General features: G+C 45.0%; 1 protein-coding gene across 1 annotated transcript in view; it reads right to left on the minus strand.

Annotated features, from left to right (window-relative positions):
* LRRK1 (leucine rich repeat kinase 1) overlaps positions 1–9,611 on the minus strand; it is a 71,211-nt gene extending 61,600 nt beyond the window's left edge. Inside the window, exon 1 of the mRNA XM_033166907.1 lies at positions 9,492–9,611. The gene's annotated coding sequence lies outside the window, so the exon portion shown is untranslated. The remainder of the gene's footprint in view (positions 1–9,491) is intronic.
* Positions 9,612–13,899: the final 4,288 nt, after the last annotated feature.

Genomic DNA, 13,899 nt, shown 5'->3' on the forward strand with positions numbered 1-13,899 from the left:
AAGAACCTTTGAGACTGGGCAGGCTTTAAGTAACCCAAAGAAAGAAGCAAAAATGATCTATGAAAGGGTAACTGGAGGTTAGAATCTCTGGCTACAGTAAATGAAGCTTATTTCCCAATGCTGCAGATATGTCCTCGGAAGGGAAAACCTTACCTAATAATTCCCTATTTAGAGATGGAGGAGGAATTTATGAGTCCATTTAGAATCAGGGTTGTGACATTTGATCAATTAAAAAGCATTCTGTACAATGAAAAAAGGTGCCCCAGTTAATTGGCCAAAACATTTTAAAGCTGTTAAAAAAAAAACCCCCACAGAGGGCAAAGATCACTTTAAGAGTCGCTCCTTCCTGTTATCTTAAGGTGCGTATCCTGGGGAAAAAACAAAGAAGCTCCAGATAAAGCTCATAAATAGTAGCTTATCAAAAAGTTCAACTCTATTAATCTGGGTGTGAACAGAGACAATGGTTTACTGTTCTATGGCAGATGTTAATATACCCACCACTGCGAAAGAGTGATTCTGGTATCACCAATCACAAATGGTGTGAAGGACCATTGTGCTCATTTTGTTGCACTTGTATTTTATACTTTACTCAGAGATGCCAAGGTGGATAGCTCAGTTGGTTAGAGCATGGTGCTGATAATGCCAATGTTGCACGTTTGATCCCCATATGGGACAAATGCATATTCCTGCATTGCTGGGGGTTGGACCAGATGATCCAGGGTTCCTTCGAACACTACAATTCTATGTTTACAGTATCACCAGTTACTGCTGTTGTCACATGGGCTGCCAATTCCTTTTGAGATGTGATTTTATTTTGTGGCATCTATAAATACAGGCAATCCCTTTTCATTTATTCCTATTTCCGCTGAAGAATGTAGGTTATGTTTTTATATGTCATTATAATTTTATAATTGTATCTATTTCACTCACTCCTGATTCTTTATTTTGACTTTCTTATTGAAAGCTCCTTGTGTTGAACTACCGGTATATCTTTTTTGTTGTTCATATGCTTGTTTCTCTCTTTGTGTGTACTGTCTGTTTTTGTTGCTCGATAAACTGTATTTTTTAAAAAGAAAAGTTACTGCTGCTGTGGTCATTTTGCATCCAATGTGGCAGCTTCCAGACGCTGATGGACCTCAACACCCATCATTCCTGGCGAACTGGAACCAATGGGAGTTGGACTCCAGCAACCCCATTGGCTACCCCTGATTGAACCTAATTGTCACAGGCTGTACTTTTGCATTCTATTGCCATTCAACTCCTGCCTTCGCATTTCCTCCCCTCCCCCTTTATCTTCCTATATATATAAAAACATAAGGCTGTCATCACACAGCCCTCATCTGTAGTGGCAAATCATCACAATCCTGGACTTCCATGAAGAAGTGGACTGGGAAAAGGGAAAAGTGAGCTTAGTAGTTGCATGGGGTGGGAAGGAATTTCAGGGTGGGGGGCCTTAGTGAGCAGAGCAAGAAGGGCACAGCTCTTTACGTGTGTGTGTGTGTTTATGTGTGTGTATACACCTGACAACTGAGAGTGACGCTCTGTGCATCTAGTGAAGTAGGCCGTAATAATTATCATGCCATAATAAAATGCGTTTCACTAATGTGACAAGCAGACTCACATGGCTCCCTCTCTGGAAATTCTTTTTTAAGACCCTATCTGTTCCTGCACACGTGGTGCAGCATATAAAAAACAGACACTTTCTTTATTTAGAACTACTGTACCGTGTTTCCTCATATTCAAAGATAACCAACTAAGATCTCTTTAGATGGGTGCACAGTCAAGTTGTCCCCTGATGTCGCAGGGGAGTGTGCAGGTGTGAAACTGGGTCACCCAAAGCCCTATTGGGAACAGACAAAGCTGCCTTATACAGAGACACCATTCTGAAACCCTGGAGAAACACTGCCAGACAGTGTAGGCAGCACTGGGCTGGATGGCTCAATGGTCTGATTTAGTACAAGGCGGCTGCCTACTGGTCAGATTGTTAGCCCATCTAGTTCAGTATTAGCTGCACTGACCGGCATCTGGTCTCCAGTGTTTCAGGCAGGGAAAGCTCCCAGCCCTACCTGGAGAAGCTGGGGATTGAACCTGGGACCTCTGGTATGTAAAGCAGCAGCATTGCAACTAAGCTACAGTCATACCTTGGCTCCCGAACACCTTGGGAATCGAACATTCCAGCTCCTGAACGATCGAAAACCGGAAGTGGTTGTTCCAGTTTTCGAACGTTCTTTTAGAAGCTGAACGTCCGCCGGGGCTTCCAATTGGCTGAAGGATCTTCCTGCAGCCAATCAGAAGCCGTGCTTTGGAAGCTGACTGTTTTGGAAGTTGAACGGACTTCCAGAACGGATTCTGTTCGACTTCCGAGGTACGACTGTATAGCTCTCCCCCTTATTTCAGCATTTGCACTGCTAAAGTTCACATCTTGGAGCATCACTGCTAAAGACGTTCTGGGAAGCAGGAGAAAAGACAGAAAAGAAGCTGTGCAGAGGTCAAAGGAAGATCTCAGAGGTGCTGGAGCAAAGTGTAACCTGCGTCCGCCTGGCTCTTCCACGGCAACCACAAGCCCAGCTGAAAAGTGTAGCAGCAGGAAGTAGCAAGACAGATGGCAGAGAGGGGAAGTGGGGAAATCCAGATTGTGTGGGCAAAGGGCAGCTTCAAGTTGCTACCATTCCTTGGGAGGGGGTGCAAAAAAGAGTTGGGGGTGAAAGACAACTCTAATCTAGTGGGGCACCTTTGTTTTTGGTTTTGAAAACAGCCACACATTCAGCAGAAATCCATGCACATCCACCACCACCCATCATTGCATTTCCATGCAAGAAAATACTGCACCTGTTGAATTTCTGACTGCAGAGGAGCCACTAGATGGAATAACTATTCTCTGGGTAGTCAGAGGTTCATGGATCATTGGCCATCTGACTGGGCTGAATGGGAGTTGGGGCCCAACAACATATGGTTGTTAAAATTAAAAGTGCAGCAGGCCACCAAGGCATACCCAAAAAAGAATATATCACCCATTTCGTATCATCCAAAGAAAATGTATGCATGCCTGGAAGGCTTTGCTATGGAGGCATGGAAACCTTTTTCAGCCTGAGGGCTCCTTCCCCTCTGCGTAACCTTCAGGCGCCACATGTCAGTAGTGGGTGGGGCCAGAAGCAAAAGTGGTTGGAGCATCAAATGTAAACATTGCCTTGTCTGCAGTAGGCTACCTGCTCACTTACCTACCTGTCTGTTGTTCTGTTATTGTGTTAAAGTTGGCATGGCCATCTACTGGCAGTCACACAAACTGCAATGTGTTGACAGCCTTGCTATATATATATATATATATATATATATATATATATATACACACACACACACACATATATATATATATATATATTTCCCCTTCATGGATCACTGCCTTGTCGTGGCAAAGGGGCTTGAATTACTCAGGGAAGCTATGGACAGGTCAAGATGGACAGGTCATAGTGGAGAGTTTGGACCAAACGTGATCCACCTGGAGTAGGAACTGGCAAGCCACTCCAGTATCCCTGCCAAGAAAACTCCATGGACAAAGACAACAGGCATATAAAAGATATGACGGCGTGCCTGGCGTGCTCTGGTCCATGGGGTCACGAAGAGTCGGACACGACTGAACAACAACAACATATTTCCCCAAACAATTTCCCCCTGATAAGAATGCATTTTGTACATTAGATTGAATAACATATGTTTTCGCACACATGTGTGGGTTGAAGAACTGCATCGCAAAATTTGGAGAAGTGTGAACTTCAAAGGAAAGCTGTGTTTCAGTTCATGTATTTCTGCAGAAAGTGCAAAGCCAGTGGGTTCATATTAAAGTGCAAATTGAACAACTTTCTCCCTCATCCCTACTAACAAGGAGATAAAGTGATTTTCTTTGCGGGGGTGGGAGGGACCTTCAGGTGCTTAATTTGTACATGTCAAAACTATTGCTGAAGGCACAAGAGAAGGGGGAAACTGCCAACCCTAATCCCACCACAAGGTAATTCATCCATTGGAGAGCCCAATTACCCAATGACTTGTTCTCTTGCTTTTCATTCTCTTGCTTCAGGTTGAGCTTAAAATGTCTGTTATTTCTGGAGATGAGAGCCTGTGGCCTTCCAGATGTTGCTGAACTACAACTCCCATCAGCCCCAGCAAGGCCAATGGCCAGGGATGATGGGAGATGTAGTTCAGTAACATATTGAGGGCTGAGGGCTCCCAACACTGAAGTGACCTTTCTGGAATGCAAACAAGTCTAAGAAGAAGAAGAGTTTGGATTTGATATCCCACTTTATCACTACCCGAAGGAGTCTCAAAGCGGCTAACATTCTCCTTTCCCTTCCTCCCCTACAACAAACACTTTGTGAGGTGAGTGGGGCTGCATGTGGAGGAGCGGAGATGCGAACCCGGTTCACCAGATTATGAGTCTACCACTCTTAACCACTACACCACATTGGCTCTCTAACAAATAATAATGGTGATAATATTAGTCCTAAACCGGGTGAGGGTAGCCGATGGGTATCAAACCCTCGGTGAGTTAGAGGCTTCCCCTGACTGCGAAGACAGACTCTGGAGAATTGAAGAAAGCGGTTTCTGCATGTGCTGTAAAGGGAAATAAGGGGCAGGTGGGGCTTGTCAATCTGGGAAGATAAGGAAAACTCTGATCCTAAACCTCCGCTGCCTTGAGGGATATCTTTGGGAGAAGAAAAGATTAAGGAGTAAACACAAATCCAGAGTGGAGTCCCTAAAACGGATGGATGGTGCCTTGTACAGCTCCTTCCGGCAACTCCTGCAGCCATGCTGGTGCCCATCGTATTGCTCTGCTTTCCTTTGGACCACATTAGTGAGGCCGAGGGGGGGGGGTGAGTCTTGTCATCTGGGCAGCCCAGGACCTCTATATACACTGCCCAAGCTTGTGCTCCAGGGATATCATTTGGTGCTGTTAACACAGCAGTTTGACTTCACCCCCCCCCCAGAGGCACACTCCAAGACAGATGCACACCAACAACAATCCTTACAACAGCCCTGTAAGGCAGGCCAGTTTTATCATTCCCCAAACTTCAGATAGGCGGCCAAAGCTGAGAGCAAAAGCCTTGCTGAATGCTGCATAGTGAGTTTCAAACCAGGTTCTTGCAATGCAGGAGGTGGGACTAGAAGACCCTTAGGGGCCTCTTCCGACTCTACAATACTATGACTCCTCCTGATGCAATGATTACATAGCTTAGCCTTGGTAGGTTATAACAAGTTTGGGGGAACTGCTCTTTTACTGGGATGAATGTACGGTAAACATAGAAAAAGAGGTAACAGACATAATCAGCTCATTATCCCCCATAATATAAAGAGTATAAAAAGAATAGGGACCAATAACCTTGAGGTCAGTCCCATGTTGCAATAAATAGGAGATTCAGCCTGGTACTAAAAGCCCCACAGTTGGCAAACATTTTTCAAACATTCCTTCCGCCTCTCTCACAATCGCAAGCTCAACCTATGGCTTATCTTAAAACCCCTGGCATGTTTTTTTTTGTGTGTTTTTTTTTCATTTTGGGGAAGGGAAAAACAAGGAGTTACAACAAAATAGTAATAATGGCCATGTCCATTTTAGAAGAAGTATTGTAGCTTCCATGATCCAGAAAGTAAAAGCGCTTGTCCTTTTCAATAGCCACAAGACTGACTTCCACGGCAGCCCACATCAAAGTTAGAAAGGACAAGTGGGAACTGCAACAAAATGTTGTAGTGTATACTAGGCTTATAGCAGGACTTTTCCTTTTCGGGGTGCCAGCGGTCAGCTGGATGTACCCTCTCCAAAATACTCCATTCCGCGCACACATTTTCCATTTTACTCTGAGTGACACCCAGGAAGCTCAGTCCTCATTGGGTTGGTTTTGTGGGGGGTGGTTGTCCCCTTAGGGTTTTTTGTACATATTTTTTGAACTTCTGCAAAGCTCAGGGGTACCAATTATTCCTATGGAGCATCTTGCCCCGATTGATAGGGGGATGTCACTGGGCTGCCAAGATCAATTGAACCACTGTTTGAAGCAGCAGAAAATCTCCACCCCCTTGAAGAAAAAGGGCCGGGGGAGAAATTATTTTTTAGAAGTAAACTCACTCCAAAGTCACACACTTTCTGACTCCTTCAAAGACAGATCTGATTTTTCTGGGACATTTCTACCCCCCCCCCCCAAGAAATGCCTTTTTAAAAAAGCCTCGGTTGAATGCTTTGACCTAGAATTATTTCTTCAAAAATGCAAATATAGCACTTCCTGAACAGGACTGTTTTAGACTACAGTGCAGGGAGGAGGAACCACATGTTTGAAGAGATTAAAAATACACACCATAGTAGGTCTAAGGATGGGAGAGACATCGGATTCCGTTAGAATTTAAAGGCTTGCTTGCATGCTTTCTACAGGCAACTGGTTGGCTAGTGTGAGAACAAGATGCTGAACCAGATGGGCTCTGGCCTCATCCAGCAGAGCTCTTCCTGTGGTCTTATGTAAAGGAAGACCATGATTCCCGGGCCCCAGGGAAATTAGACTGGCCTCGACTAGAGCCAGGGCCTTTTCGGCCGTGGCCCCAGCCTGATGGAACGCTCTCCCACAAGAGACCTGGGCCTGCGGGATTTGACATCTTTCCGCAGGGCCTGCAAGATGGAGCTGTTAGGCCAGGCCTTTGGGCAGGATGCAGTTTGACTTACTGTCCTTTGTATAAAACAAGCCCAAAGGAGGCCCCCCAACCCGCTCACAGGTCCTTGTATGATCAGTGGAAACAGCTGGTCCTGGCAAGTACTAACCACTCTAAATTCCAACCTGATAACTGCCACCTGCCCAGATTTTAACTTGTCTGAATTAATTTTAAGATGTATTTTAATTAATTGATGTCTGTTTTTATGCATATTGTGTTGTTTTTATGATGTTAGCCACTTTGAGCCTGGCCTCGGCTGGGGAGGGCGGGATACAAAAAAATTATTATTATTATTATTATTATTATTATTATTATTTGCACTTTCCAAAACAGTAGGAGAACCAAAACACGGCCACCCTTTGAAATTCACGCTTCTCTTAATTTTGCAATGCAGCTCTCCAGCCAAGTACAAAAATGCATCTACCGATGTAAGATGTGCATACAAAGGCATATATTCGTAGGTAGGGAAACATACCAAAGAATTATATGAAGGAACATTGCTCTGCAAAAGTGTGCTTATTATTTTTTTGGAGAACTTCACACAAAAATGCTGATGAATTTGCTTTTTTAAAAAAAAAAAAAAATAGTCCCATGAAAATTCACCAGCATTTTTGTGTGAATCTGCAGAGAAACGAATTTAAGATTGGGAAAATGAGAAAATCAGAGGAACTGAAATTGACCTTTTTGCCCATCTCCGCTGCCAAATCCCTGCACACACAAAAATCCATGATATCAGGAAGAAGCTTGCAATGTACTGTATACTATTTGGCTGTCTCAAGTCAGTGGGAAACTTTTTGATTCTTCTACTCTTCACTGAATACATACCAAGAAAAAGAGGGCACCTGAAAAACACCAGCATTCTAATGTAATACTATGTTACAGTACATGTTATTTTTGTTCTAATGTATTTACAAAACTTATTGTGGCTTATTTACTGTTATGTTTTTCTTATGTGGCATATCTGTTATTTAATCACAATCAAGGCCTTGATCCAATGCACACTTACTTACCTGGGAGAAAATCCCCTTGAACACATCAGTGCCTATTCTTAAGTAAATAGCCATAGTTTGATCAGGTTGCACAAGGCAAGGTTTTAAGCATTAAAAAAATACTTCTGCTCAAACCTGTTGAGTAAACCCTCTCACTTCCACACCAGCAAGACAGCAGCAGCAGCAGCCTCTGAAAACGATAATTTTAAAACTACAAAAACAAGCTAACCCAAAATGCAACTGAGTGCCCGAGTTTGTTTTCTTCGTCCTCCCTCCAAATCCCTTTTCCTTTTGTGCCTTTCCTTTTAGGATGTCAACATGACAGCACTGTCTTACGACTGAACTTTGAGAGCCACGTTGGGGTCTTCCCCCACCCGCAACTGAAGAGTGGGATAAAAGTACTTGCAACGAAACAGACGGAGAAACAGCCAACGGCAAAATCCAGCACATGAAATTGAGACATGCAAATAAAATTGGGAAGCTGTTGACAGCCTAATCCATGGGTAGGCAAACTAAGGCCCGGGGGCCGGATCCGGCCCAATCACCTTCTAAATTCAGCCTGCGGATGGTCTGGGAATCAGCATGTTTTTACATGAGTAGAATGTGTCCTTTTATTTAAAATGCATCTCTGGGTTATTTGTGGGGCATAGGAATTCGTTCATTATTTATTTTTCCAAAATATAGTCCGCCCCCCCCCTCCATAAGGTCTGAGGGACAGTGGACCGGCCCCCTGCTGAAACGGCCCCTGGTCGTACCTTGCACATGCAGCACTTCTCTCTGGAATTGCTAAGAAGAAAATCTCAAAGAGCAACATGCCCAATGCAAAGATAACTTACCTTTACTCACAAGGCAATTCTGGGAAGCTTGGAAACCCCCATCCACCCTTATCTATTCCTTTAACAGTAGCTTTTAATAACTTAAGAAAAGCCTTCCGGATCAGGCCAATAACCCAACATCCTACTCTCACAGCCATCGTGGCTAGTAGCCTTGATAGCCTTCTCCCTGCCTGAATTTGTCCAGGGAGACTGACGTGAACAAACGCAAACGAAGCCTTTCCCTGGGCGAACCTAAGCGATTTGGGGTGGGGTAGGGAATTTTCTCCCCTCTTATCTGCGTGAATCCAAAGCCATCGCGGGTGCACATTGGTTGGGGGGCGGCGGGCGGGAGAAGGAGAGCATCCTAACTTTCCAAGAAGTTGCACACAGCTCGCCCGTCTAGCCAACTTGGATGGAAAAGTGGAAAAAGAAATAAAGCGGGTGGAGGAGAGAGGGGGGGCGGAGACAACGAAGTTACAGAAACCGAGGTGGAAGAACGGCCAAAGGAAACCCGATCCTTGCCGGAGCAAAACATTATTTTACGAGAAAGCAACAGCAGCCAGCAACACGCGCGCAACCTCTTCGCTGCGGGTCTGTGCGCAATCTGTCCCCCCATTCCAGCAACTCTTCCCGCGTCCTCCTCCTTCCTTTAAGCGAAAAAACATCCCGCCCATGCAAAAAACAACAACACCATAATCCTACCATGGAACCCCTTCCAAGCAAGCAAATAAATAAGCAGCGTCTCCCAATAATAAAGCTGCAACGCCAGGCACGCTTTGCTGGGAGCAAAGGGAGTTGCCATGAACTTTGCAGCGCGTTCTTAAAGACTCTTCCATCGCCCCTCTTTTGCTAGAGTTTTGGGGGGGTTTTGCACGGTGCAGTTTTGCTTGAATGAGAGCGGGTGAGGAGGGCGACGAGGTAGGGTAGAACCACCTAAATATTTTTTTTTTTTTTTTTTAAAAGGTGGGTGGGTGGAGAGAGGACTTGCGGCGCTGAGCGTCCGTACCTGCAATCATTCCTGGGGAAAGCAGCCCCCTGCCCTTTTCCTCGCACGCGTAAAAGCGCCTCTGCTGCTAGCCGGCGAGGGTAGGGGGTTCCTCCTTCTCCAAGCTCCGGACTTTCCAGCGGCAGCGGCAGCCGCAACTTCCTCCATCGGCGCTGGGCGTGGGCAGAGCAGGGAGGCAGCGAGGCGGGTCTTTGCTCTCTCCGAGGCTCCTGCGGCGGCGCGCCAGGCAGCGGGGAGGAGCGGCGCCCAGAGCGCGCTCTAGAGGAAGCGAAAGCGCAGCCCGGTGCTAGAGGGCGAGGCTACAGCAGCTGCCTGCGGGGTTGCAGCGGCTAGTTCCGAATCTGCTCACAGTCGTCGCTGTATTTGTGTCCCTAAAAGGTCCTTTTAAGAGGCGGGTACTTTTCTGCAAATGGGCGAGGAGGGGGGCTTTCCAAGTATTCTGATATCTCCCCGTTTTTCAGTGGTCCTCAGCTACACAGCTGCAAACTAAACGTTTTCAAATGTTTTGCGAAGTGCAATATTACAAATGTGACACTAGATGGCGACAGGGAGCTATGCCAAATTCAACGTATTTTTCAAAACTTTTTTAAAAAGCAGGTTGTGCGCTGAAAGATGTTATGGGGTCCTTGCACTACATAGCCGCCCCCTGCCTGTTGAGATAAGGAAAGTGGAGAGGAATTTGTTTTTAAATTTATTTCATAAGATCTATACAATGCTAGATTGTTTTGTTTACAAACAGACCTCAAGGCAGAGTGCTGGAAAATGTGGGATAACATTTGCATTTGTCTAACTTCCCCGCAAAGAAAATTGGGACAAAAGGTCAATAAGTAGCTGGTGGTGCTTCACCTCCCTACAGCCCTGTGAATAATCTCAGGGTCATGGGTTTGAGCCCCACATTGGGGAAAAGATTCCTGCATTGCAGGGGGTTGGACTAGATGACCCTGGTGGTCCCTTCCCACTCTACAATTCTAGAGTTCAGTTGTCTGGAGAGGTCAACTGCTGTCTGCTGCCCATTTGTAGCTCCAAGTGGGACCTACAAAGCAGAGAAGCTTTGCCTTTAATCTCCACCTTCGATCCAATTCCTAAAGCTTCCAACATCCAGGACCGGTGCTAGGGCTTCTTGCGCCCTAGGCGAACCACCTTCTGGCACCCCCCGCACCCCCGCCAAAGCCTGCTTTAGCGGGAGGTGGGGGTGGTGGAGAGGCAAGCAGCAGTTTCTCCGCTGTAGCGGAGAAGTTGCTGCTCGCCTGCCCCGCCCCGCCCCCCGCCAAAGCCTGCTTTAGCGGGAGCCGGGGGGGTGTAGGGGGCAAGCAGTACCTCTCCGCTACAGCGGAGAAGCTGCTGCTAGCCTGTGCCGCCCAAGCCTGGCCAGCACCCTCTCCATTTTGGCGCCCTAGACAATTGCCTAGTTCGCCTAAATGGACGCGCCGGCCCTGCCAACATCATTTGGGATCGGAGCCCTTTTTCTTTATGAATGAGCAAGCAAACAAATTTGTCATATTTGGAACAAGTTAGTTGAAACACTGTTTCTTTAAATTTTCCTCAGTAATTGGACACCCTCTTGGGAGGATGTCTCCATACCCTGACTTATTTGTGCTCTTGCCCATTGTTTTATATTGCCTATTCTTGTCTGTGTAGCAGAACCTTGGCTGGTCTTAAATACATGCCAACCGTGCTTTCCATAGTATCTCATCCTGAACCCCAATATAACAGGTTTCCCAGTTTTTAATTGCTGCTCCCAAGGTATCTCAACGAATTTCATACTAGCTTTAAGAGCTGCTTCAATTGAAATGCCTCAAAATCAGGTTTTACACGAGGCATTCCCAATCCATACTTTTTGCATTTTCCATGAAGTGTCATAAACCACCATTTTGTTTTCCCTTTGGTTACGAACAAGTTTTAAGTTTATACTCTTATGAGGTGCAGATCAGTTTGAAAAGATCAAATTCTTCAGGCATCCTTACCTGGTGGCACCAGAAGCTAAAATTTGCTCAACTGTTTCAGCATTATGAAAATCATCTCTCATACAGATAACTCTGAGCCATATCACAAAATTATAACATTTTAATTAATTATAGAGCTAATATTACAAGAGAGAGAACCCCCCCTTTTTAAAAAAAGGCATTTCCATGTACAAATGGCAATTAAAAATACATTAGATTAATTGCATTCTAATTTATAAATATATATATTTATATATTTAAACATTTTAAGAAGTAATATTTCATACAAAAAAGCACTAACATGCAATGAAAGAATATAAAGGCTCTACTGGATTGTACTTTACAATTAGTGCCTAATGATGCTTTTTAATAATCCAATGTAGAAAAATTCAGTGTATACAATTTCTTTTTAAAACCCTGTTACAGTAAGTAGTTACAAGACAAAACTTGATCTGGAATGAATATATATATATATATTCTCAGCCACTAGGAAACAGAATCTCAAATGGCATGACGACTGTAGTGATTTAAACTCAGAATAAGCAGACATGTCAATTAATAATCGCTGAAGTGAGGGATTGACGGTTCCGTTTCTCATTTTCTAAATTTCCAGTTCAGTTCTCCACTTTTCTGCAGTAATTTGTGGTGGGTTGTTTTCGCCCTAATCCTTATTAAAATTCATCAGCATCCGCATTTTTATGCAGCTTTCTCCAAAATAAAATACATTTTGCAGCTTTGACTAACGCACACATTTTTGCAAGCAATCCCCTTAACATAATACATTTTCATACTCCATTTTCACAAACAGATGCATTTTTGTAAACATTACTTTGCTTGAGAACTGCATCACAAAACTCGGAGAACTGGAAAATTTCAAAGGAGGCCTGTTTCGGCTCTTGTATGGTTCCAGAAAGTGCAAATCTTTAAATGAACAACTAAATCAAAATTCTCCCCATGTAGCCTTGTTTTACTGTTTGGCTCTCTTTTCCTTTCACAACCAGCTGATTCTCAGGGTCTTGGGATGCCCCTTGCAAAGCACCCCACAGCCCCCTGACAACCAGCCGAGCACTCTGCAATTACCAAATACCAGAGCCAAATCTTTACCTGCCCCACACCTAGAATCATAGAGTTGGAAGAGACCACAAGGGCCATCCAGTCCAACCCCCTGATGTCATGTACCGCCTCTGATGCAGTGCAAGTGGGCGTGGTTTGTCCAAAAGGGTCTCATGGGTCAAAGGAGGACGTCTGCAAGCCAAAGGTTCCACACCAGTTTTACTTGATCCAGTCAGTAGTGGTTAGTGCTCATTGGGGCTGGTAGGGCAGAAGACAAGGAACCCAACAGTAGGGGGAGCCAGAGCCAAGTGAGTCTAATTTTGTCAACATCCTCACTCTTGCCAAGTTCCATAAGGGAGCAACATTGAGACAGAGGAGGAGGAAGTTGATAGTCACATTTAGGTCTCTCCCCCTTGGGCTGCTTATCAGTAAGACGACAAGCAGGTAGAATCTTGTTTGCAGTTTTTTTTTGGGGGGGGGGGCAATGCTCCATTTCTCCTAGAAGATCAGCCATGCCTGGATCCAGTGGTATATTCTCTTGTGCAACCCCTTGCAAAAATTAGAGAGAACTGTGGACAAGGGCAGCACCCTTGGTTTGCTTGTAATGCAGCAGTTATCCCAACACCGAGGAGCTGTGAAACTCAGAATTTGCACTCATTTGCTCCACACAAACACAATACAGTGCACAGGGTTAGCAGCAGGGAAGGAGGGTTTTTTAAAAAATAAAAATAAATGACCTGACTACAGAAGCTCTGTAAAAAAAATAAAATGCAAATAAGGCCTCTAATTTTATGCACACTTTAAGGCACGTGGTCCATCAAAATGAGCGGGTCAGAAATTATGGACTTGTCACATAGGCTGAAACCTGGCTATTTTATCCCCACTCTTCTCAAATAGCCTGCGAAAGGACCCAGAATTTAAAAAAAGCAGCCGCATCTCCTAAGGAGGAAATTCCAAGCTGACTTTTCCCACAAGTGACGAGGGAAATTTACAGTGTGAGGTCCAAGGCCGCCGGTTCCTGGGGTAGAGGCACTGTGGGGGCGGCCCAATCTTTTTATTCCTTGCCCTCAGCACCTTGTACTTAAAACTTTCTTGCCCCACTGTTTTATATGCAGCATTAAACATCAGGGATCTGTGACTCTGTAGGTGCTGTGCTAGGGAACAGGGGTGCATAGGAAATTTGCAGCTTATGTGAGGATTCGGTGCTGGAGCTCCCCACATAACTGCATGTCAGGAACCCCCCAACCTGCTCTCTGGTGGAACCATCCCTGTTTGGAGCATCCCAGAACTCTCACACACAACCTTCCCAGAGCCTGGGAAGCAAGGTAGAGAGGCTTATAAAGTTCCGGTACTTTTTGGGGCTCTCCATTTGTTTATTTTCCCGCCAGCTGCATAAAGTTGCAATCGCATAA

The sequence above is a fragment of the Lacerta agilis genome, chromosome 13 (genome assembly GCF_009819535.1).
Source record: "Lacerta agilis isolate rLacAgi1 chromosome 13, rLacAgi1.pri, whole genome shotgun sequence".
Lineage (NCBI taxonomy): Eukaryota > Metazoa > Chordata > Lepidosauria > Squamata > Lacertidae > Lacerta > Lacerta agilis.